The sequence below is a fragment of the Schistocerca cancellata genome, chromosome 10, assembly GCF_023864275.1.
Source record: "Schistocerca cancellata isolate TAMUIC-IGC-003103 chromosome 10, iqSchCanc2.1, whole genome shotgun sequence".
Classification (NCBI taxonomy): domain Eukaryota; kingdom Metazoa; phylum Arthropoda; class Insecta; order Orthoptera; family Acrididae; genus Schistocerca; species Schistocerca cancellata.
The window spans coordinates 220,644,163-220,652,173 of record NC_064635.1 but is presented as its reverse complement, the minus strand read 5'-3'; the positions used below and the strand labels follow the sequence as shown (position 1 = coordinate 220,652,173).

At 40.6% G+C, this 8,011-nt stretch overlaps 1 non-coding gene across 1 annotated transcript; it reads left to right on the top strand.

The window, feature by feature from the left end:
• The first annotated feature begins 7,555 nt into the window (after positions 1-7,555).
• On the top strand, positions 7,556-7,627 carry Trnad-guc (transfer RNA aspartic acid (anticodon GUC)). Its single transcript has one exon. It is a non-coding gene; the product is annotated as a tRNA-Asp (tRNA).
• The last annotated feature ends 384 nt before the right edge of the window (positions 7,628-8,011 follow it).

Genomic DNA, 8,011 nt, shown 5'->3' with positions numbered 1-8,011 from the left:
ATTCTGTCAGAGACAGCAAAGGACTTGGAAGAGCAGTTGAACGGAATGGACAGTGTCTTGAAAGGAGGATATACGATGAACATCAACAAAAGCAAAACGAGGATAATGGAATGTAGTCAAATTAAGTCGGGTGATGCTGAGGGAATTAGATTAGGAAATGAGACACTTAAAGTAGTAAAGGAGTTTTGCTATTTAGGGAGTAAAATAACCGATGATGGTCGAAGTAGAGAGGATATAAAATGTAGACTGGCAGTGGCAAGGAAAGCGTTTCTCAAGAAGAGGAATTTGTTAATATCGAGTATAGATTTAAGTGTCAGAAAGTCGTTTCTGAAAGTATTTGTATGGAGTGTAGCCATGTATGGAAGTGAAACATGGACGATAACTAGTTTGGACAAGAAGAGAATAGAAGCTTTCGAAATGTGGTGCTACAGAAGAATGCTGAAGATAAGGTGGGTAGATCACGTAACTAATGAGGAGGTATTGAATAGGATTGGGGAGAAGAGAAGTTTGTGGCACAACTTGACTAGAAGAAGGGATCGGTTGGTAGGACATGTTTTGAGGCATCAAGGGATCACAAATTTAGCATTGGAGGGCAGTGTGGAGGGTAAAAATCGTAGAGGGAGACCAAGAGATGAATACACTAAGCAGATTCAGAAGGATGTAGGTTGCAGTAGATACTGGGAGATGAAGAAGCTTGCACAGGATAGAGTAGCATGGAGAGCTGCATCAAACCAGTCTCAGGACTGAAGACCACAACAACAACAACAACTCTAGGGGACTGATGACCTCAGATGTTAAGTCCCATAGTGCTTAGAGCTATTTGAACCATTTTAAAGCATATGTACAGTCCACTAACTGCGACATCAATAATTTCGAGCGACCAGTCACAAAGGGACGTTCCCCTGTCAAGCGTTGTCAACCAAAGGAAACTATATCTCAGGTATATTCTCACCTAAAGACTAGCGAAATACGTGTGAACTCTTCGTCAGACTGTCAGGCAGAGAGCGACTTTGGCGAAGTCCTCGGATGCTGGAAAATAACTCAAATATTTTAAAGAACAGAACTTTTGGTTTTGTTTTGAGTAGCACTTTCACATTCTTATTTGGTAAACGGTAGTAAAACTCTTCCTTTACCACCACCAACAAAAGTACAGAAGTTTGCTTTTTGGACAGATATTGACAACAAGGCGACTCCCTAGAGATGTGTTAGACAGGTACTTAAGCGAGAACTGCGAATTGGTCAAAAATTGGATATGGAAACTAACCATTTTACCTACTCTCCAGAAGATCGCCAGAAAAATGGTTCAAAAAAATGGCTCTGAGCACTATGGGACTCAACTGCTTTGGTCATAAGTCCCCTAGAACTTAGAACTACTTAAACCTAACTAACCTAAGGACAGCACACAACACCCAGCCATCACGAGGCAGAGAAAATCCCTGACCCCGCCGGGAATCGAACCCGGGAACCCGGGCGTGGGAAGCGAGAACGCTACCGCACGACCACGAGATGCGGGCGCCAGAAAAATGTTCATCCAACTTTGCATCAGAGAGCAATTTCCGTTTTGCAGATTTAATTGCAGGTGCACAACGGTAACTTTTGCACCTGGAAAATGTTGATACTCTTCTCTATCTTCATAGCAACTCTAGTATCAGAAAAAATGAATGAAGAATCATGCTGTAGGTATTTTTGCACGGCGCGTTTTGTTTTACGTTCTCTCTAAATCGGTTGTCCATTATTGTATATTTCTTTTCTTGTAGCTTTCATTTAAGCGAAGTATTCTCAAATTAGTGGTGATTTATTATAGCCAAATAAACGAACTTGTGTCTTTGTGAATTACTGTTGCACTGTAGACATTATGTTGGCAGTTTTATTGTATATTTCTTTTCTTGTAGCTTTCATTTAAGCGAAGTATTCTCAAATTAGTGGTGATTTATTATAGCCAAATAAACGAACTTGTGTCTTTGTGAATTACTGTTGCACTGTAGACATTATGTTGGCAGTTTTATCGCTTCCCAATTCATTATGTTTTGAAATAAATGCAGTGAAAATTGTTTAACTTGAAAACGCTTAATTTGTATACTCCGTTGACACGACATGGTACTGTGGACCCCTTCGGAATGCAATATTTAATTTTTCTTTAGCACGAAACAAAATGGTGTGACACGATAATAACCCGCTTCTCGGGAAAATGACGTATTCACTACCTTTTTTATGCAGTCGCATCAATACTCATTTTTATTCTCGTTTTTATTTGTTTTTTCGTCCAAACAGAATAAACAATTTCAGGTACTGCCAGTATCAGGACATTTCATTCAACTAGTCAGTTAGTTTTCGAATTCGGTTTTGGATGTGTCGAAAATGATTAATTGTGTGTCGAAATTTATGTGTGTGTAATAGTCGAGCAATCTATACGAACACAACCCACCATTTCGCTTAAAATCAAGGTATTCAAAGGGTACAGAAACGTATCTAGTCAGAAGTTTTACCAACTGCATGTGTACATTTTAGAAGGAAATAGCATTTCAAAAAAATTACTTCGAATATATTGTTATTTATTTCGTATGCATCGCGTGAAACGAAATTCTTTTTTGTTCCCTTACCGGGCGCATCCTTAGGTGGCGCATAGGGGAAGGCTCTGCTATGTGGGGTAGGTTGGAAATAAAATACCATCGGCGGACCGCTACAGACATCAAAAATCCAAAGGGGGCTGTACCAAGATTGGACGGTGTTTGGTCAGGGTCTGTTCCCCAGGTTAGGGCCGTCTGAGAAAAACCTGCTGCGCTAACAACTGCGGTTGTGACTCTGACAACAAGAGCGACCCCAACATAATAGTATCAATTACGTAAGAGTGTGATGTGAAACTAATTATCCCAGGTGGACAATCCACCGTACTAAAGTGCGCAAGCAGACTGTCGGGTTCTGGGGCGTCTGCAGCATTACACGGAGATAAGTCGGAGTGTCTTGGAAACTCTAGCAAGATGAAGTGTAGAAAAACAAGTTACATAGCTACATTCAATGTAACTTCTCTTCTAAAAAGTGGACAATTAAGACACAGACACCTTCAATAACCACAAAATGCTCATAACGGCCCTACAGCAAAACCACATTCACGAATGAAAACAATTTTGATTCTGAAGGCTTCAGAATATGAAAAGGGAAGGTAGGGAAAAAAATTATGAAAAACACACCACACCTTATGACTGGCTTCATAATAGATAAACATATTTTGGACTCCATTATCAACTTTGAATCACAATTTCAACGACTCTCCACACCTACCTTCAAATCTGCTAACAAAGTATACGCCACCGTTTTTGGAACTAACTCGATGCTGTTGTTCTAAAAATTCCAGAAAAACACAATGTCCTACTTAAGGAGGAATTCAGTGCCCAGACGGTGAAAAGGAAGAAATACAAACAAAAAATTGTTGGAAACTACTCAGCGCATAACAGAACTAAACAAAATGGCATCGGACTGACAGAATTATGCCAAGCATACAACATGGTCCTGAAATCCACAGCGTTTAAAAAAGCTACTTCGAAAGCACACACCTGTGCAGCTCAATCACGTGGCAAACAGATTGAAGTTCCATAAAGAAGTAAAAAATGTCAAAGTCCTCGGAGGAGCCAATCTAGATTCTGCTCACTACCTTTCCAAAATGAAACGCGAAATCATCCGAAAAAGGAAAAATGAAACCAAAAGCCCCAAAAGAAGAAAATACGATCCAGAAAAGACAGCAAACTCCAAGGAGCATCCCCCCGCAACTGAACACATGCAAAACCAGAACTGAGATTAAATAAAAGAAAGCCTAATAATTAAAGCCGAACAATTAGCTCCCATGACCAAAGCGGATAAACATGCCTGGTGGACATAAGAATGTGACAGACTCCATGAACTAAGAAGGAAAGCATCGCAGCAGTGGCGATCACAGAAAAATGAACATAACGCACAAAAGTTTTTAAAAATAAGGAAACTAGTGAGCAAAACTATCAAAAGACTGAAAAAAAAGCCAAAGAAGACCAACTCCTCTTTCAGGTCAACGAAGACTTCATCGAAAACAAGACATGGAACTTTTAAACAAAAAATAGCCACATACAGCCTACCGACCCTATAGCTCCAAGACAAAAACGGAAATATTGCCCATAGCGACGAATTGCAAAATATTGGCAGAATATTTCAGAAACCTTCTCAACTGTGGAGAATCCATAGAAAAAGTGGACTTGGAGACCTCAACGCCATCTCTGGCCCACCTCCACCGAAGAACTACAGACAGTCATTTCAAATCTCAAAAACTATAAAGCCTCAGGCGAAAACCAAATCACAGCTAACTTTGGAAAAATTTAAAAAAAAATCCTGTAGACTCTCTCCAAAACAGCTTTGAAGAAATTTGGTTAAATGAAAGAATTCCAGATGAATGGAAGACGGCTCTCATCCACCCACTCCATAAGAAATGATCCAAAACTCACCCCATTAACTACAGAGTGATCTCACTCCGAGACACAACAAACTAGATATTCTGTTAAGTCCTACTAAACAGAGCAGAACCCCAACTAGACCATCAATTTGGAGTGTACCAAGCGGGTTTCAGGAAAGGAAGACTCTACCCCAAAAATCAAGAGCAAATCATATGTTATCATTTTGACTGACTTTCATCTTTGTACTAAAAGAGTGAAACCTAGACAACAAAACAACAAATTAATTATCGGAGCCCTTACGAACACACTCTACAGTCAAATTCGTGGGAGAACTTTCCGACCATTTTGATATAAAAACCGGTATACGGAAAGGAAATGGTGTCTCCCCACTGCTAGTTCACTGTGTCCTAGAAAAGGTAGTCAGAGAGTGGAACACGGAGATCCACAGTAGAATCCAACTGGGATCGAGAAACGGTATCAAAGTCAATTGTCTAACGGTTGCAGATAATATGGCCCTACTGGCCGAAGTCTCAGAATAAGCCAAAACATAGAGCCTCGAACTGCAAAAAAGGGCTCGAAAAATAGGTCTCAAAATCTCCTTTGAAAACACCAAGATAATGATAAACATAAAAAAACCGACCAAAACATATTAAAACAGAAATCGTCGAAGATTCACGTAACTTGGAGAATGAATCAGCTGGAATGCCCTCGAGAGAAAAACAAATGATTCTAGAAGAAGTGATGTTCAGTTGACCTTCCAACTCACCAAAAACATACAACAGACAGTCCCGCTCATGGAATGCAAAGAGAAGACGTTACAATACAGTAACCAAACCGGAAGCCCTGTAAGCAGCCGAATCATTGTTCATCAACAACCGTGACCCGGTTGAAAGGTAGGAGGGCAAAGAAAGGATATTATTAAGAAAAATCCTTGGTCCCAGATTCCACAACAACAAACTCATTCACATGAAAAACAAAACTCTTTAGCAAACTACCGAAAAACTCTCAGACACAATGTGGAAAAGAAGAATTTATTTTTATGGGCACATCCTCAGAATGAATTCAAATAAATTAATATAATTTTTTACTATTTCCGTAACAAAAAAACTATCAAATTGTTTTAAGGAAACGGAGAAGGACTTAAGAGAATTCCAAATCACACAAAATATGCTCATAGATGAAACTGGAAAAGAAAATAACCAAATAAAAGAAAGAGAGGTGCAGTGTCAAAATGAAAACCAAAGGAAGACTCCAAACTTTGAAGAAGAAAGGAAAGCAAGATCAGAAAGAATGAAACAATACTGGGATAACAGAAGAGCACATAACACCCAAAATTCATTGATTTAACGTAGCCAAGAGTAGAGAGAAACGAAAGAATAAGGAGAAATTCCTTTAACGTGGAAAAATATTCCTGGTTTGAGGAAAGGAAGACCCTCCTTTGACGGCGTGTTGCTTTACTGAGAGGAGGTAGCAGCAGGTGTACAGTGGTGGAGCTCGGTATGCAGCGCGGGATGCATATCCGGCAGGCGGCGCAGCCCGTCCAGCACGGCGGGCTGGGGCGAGTTGAACCAGCGCCACCTAAAAGACAAAGCAGAAGCGCAAACGATTTCACAAGCGAATTCAGTTCCCTGGCACTGCTATTGCAGAGCGGTCCATTACACGGCTTCACATGGCACTGCTATAGCCAACCTGGTTCCACTACAACAGGTATGTGGTACTTCCTGTAAGCCTGAAGTTTGGAGCTCCTATATAATAGGCTCAATCGTCCGTCATGTTTTCCTCTCAGGATTCGGGAATGTTTACCTTGCGGGTGATTGACATATTCATGCAGATTTTTACAATATTTTTTGTAAAATGTTTGATATTGCATGCATGAAGTGTATCGAGCAATAATTACTGTGTATAGAGATATTTAGAAAGCTCTTTTCATACGACAGAAAAGCTGAAATGCAATATTATACGGGTATAGGAAGGCTTGGAACTTGCTTAGTAGTTTCTAAATATGAATGAATTAAGAACTCGGTACTAATTTCTTCAAATATGGTTGTTACGCAGTAACAACATGTGGCAATTTATTAGTTTTTGCCCATATATAAGCACTTATAAAAATGGTGTTTCGTTTTTCGTCATAAGTAGGTCCTTTCAGAAATGCATTTCTTTTGTAGAAAGGGGGAGAAAGTATAGTTTCATGTTACAGTGAAACGAATTTTTAATCATAGTTTCATCTATAACTCAACCAGTAATCATTTTTTGTACTTCATGCTGTGTTTATTGCCTGTTAAGTTGTGAAACTTAGTTTTTTGAAGGTTAAGTTATAGCTGTGCAGATTCCCTCACAAAGGCCAATACGCTATAAAAATATTATCATTCGTCGACTGTACCTATATAAGAAATGGGACTAATGATATTCACTTCGTGTATGTATGTTTATGATGACGACTTATAAATATATCACAATAAATGTTCCTCTGCACTTTGCCGATTGCGAGAATATTTTAGGAGTCGAAAAGTTTTGCGACGAACTGCTTGAGTATAGTTTTCGACTGGGAAAGAAACGCTGTTGTATACAACTGGTTCGTGTTTATAACTTCCTTTATTATAACGTACTTGCGATACACAATCGTGCCCCAGGTCCTCATTCCCAGCTTTCTTTGCGAAAATTTATGGCCCATCTATTTCTTCGTTCGGAGTCACTTGGAAATCTAACCATGCAAAAACCATTTTCGCAACAGTTAATGCAGTTCGCAGCTGAGCGGCCACCCACGTTTACGACCAATTCTTCAATACGTTAAATTAGATATCTCCACTCGCATCGTGACTCATATGTAAACAAGTATGAATATCCTATACTTCGGAGGAAACGTAGCGGACAGGTCAGTTCAGGTTATAGGAATGACGTCACTCGCCGTTTGGCAGATGTTGCAAGGCCTTGTAGTTAAGGTGACGTTGGCCGAGCAGCCAAATGCTGCGGGTTGGCAGTGCGACTGCGTCACGTGACGAATTCAGCCCGATGACTGGACTGAGCAGGTCCGTGGGCCGGCGAAGGGCCGCGTCACACACACACACACACACACACACACACACACACACACACACAGTGAATCACAGCCTCCTACATGCAGAGACCAACAAGGTATCAAGTCCTCGGTAGTATAGTGGTTAGTATCCCCGCCTGTCACGCGGGAGACCCGGGTTCGATTCCCGGCCGGGGAGAAAGTTTTTATCACAATAACACAATGGTGGACTGTCCTCCTAAACTGTTGTTGTTGTGATCTTCAGTCCAGAGACTGGTTTGATGCAGTTCTCCATGCTACTCTATCCTACGCTGCCCTCCAATGCTAAATTTGTGATCCCTTGATGCGTGCCGGCCGGGTTGGCCGAGCGGTTCTTTTTTTTTTTTTTTAATCTAATTTTGTTCGTTATTGTTCGTTGAATCTGATCGGGGCGGACGTCGTAAGACATCCTTTTGAGTTCGTTGTTGATCGATTGACTCAGTTTTTTTATTACAGAGGGCAGCTAACCCTCAGACCGAACACGCTGAGCTACCGTGCCGGTTCTAGGCGCTTCAGTCTGCAACCCCACTACTGCAACGGTCGC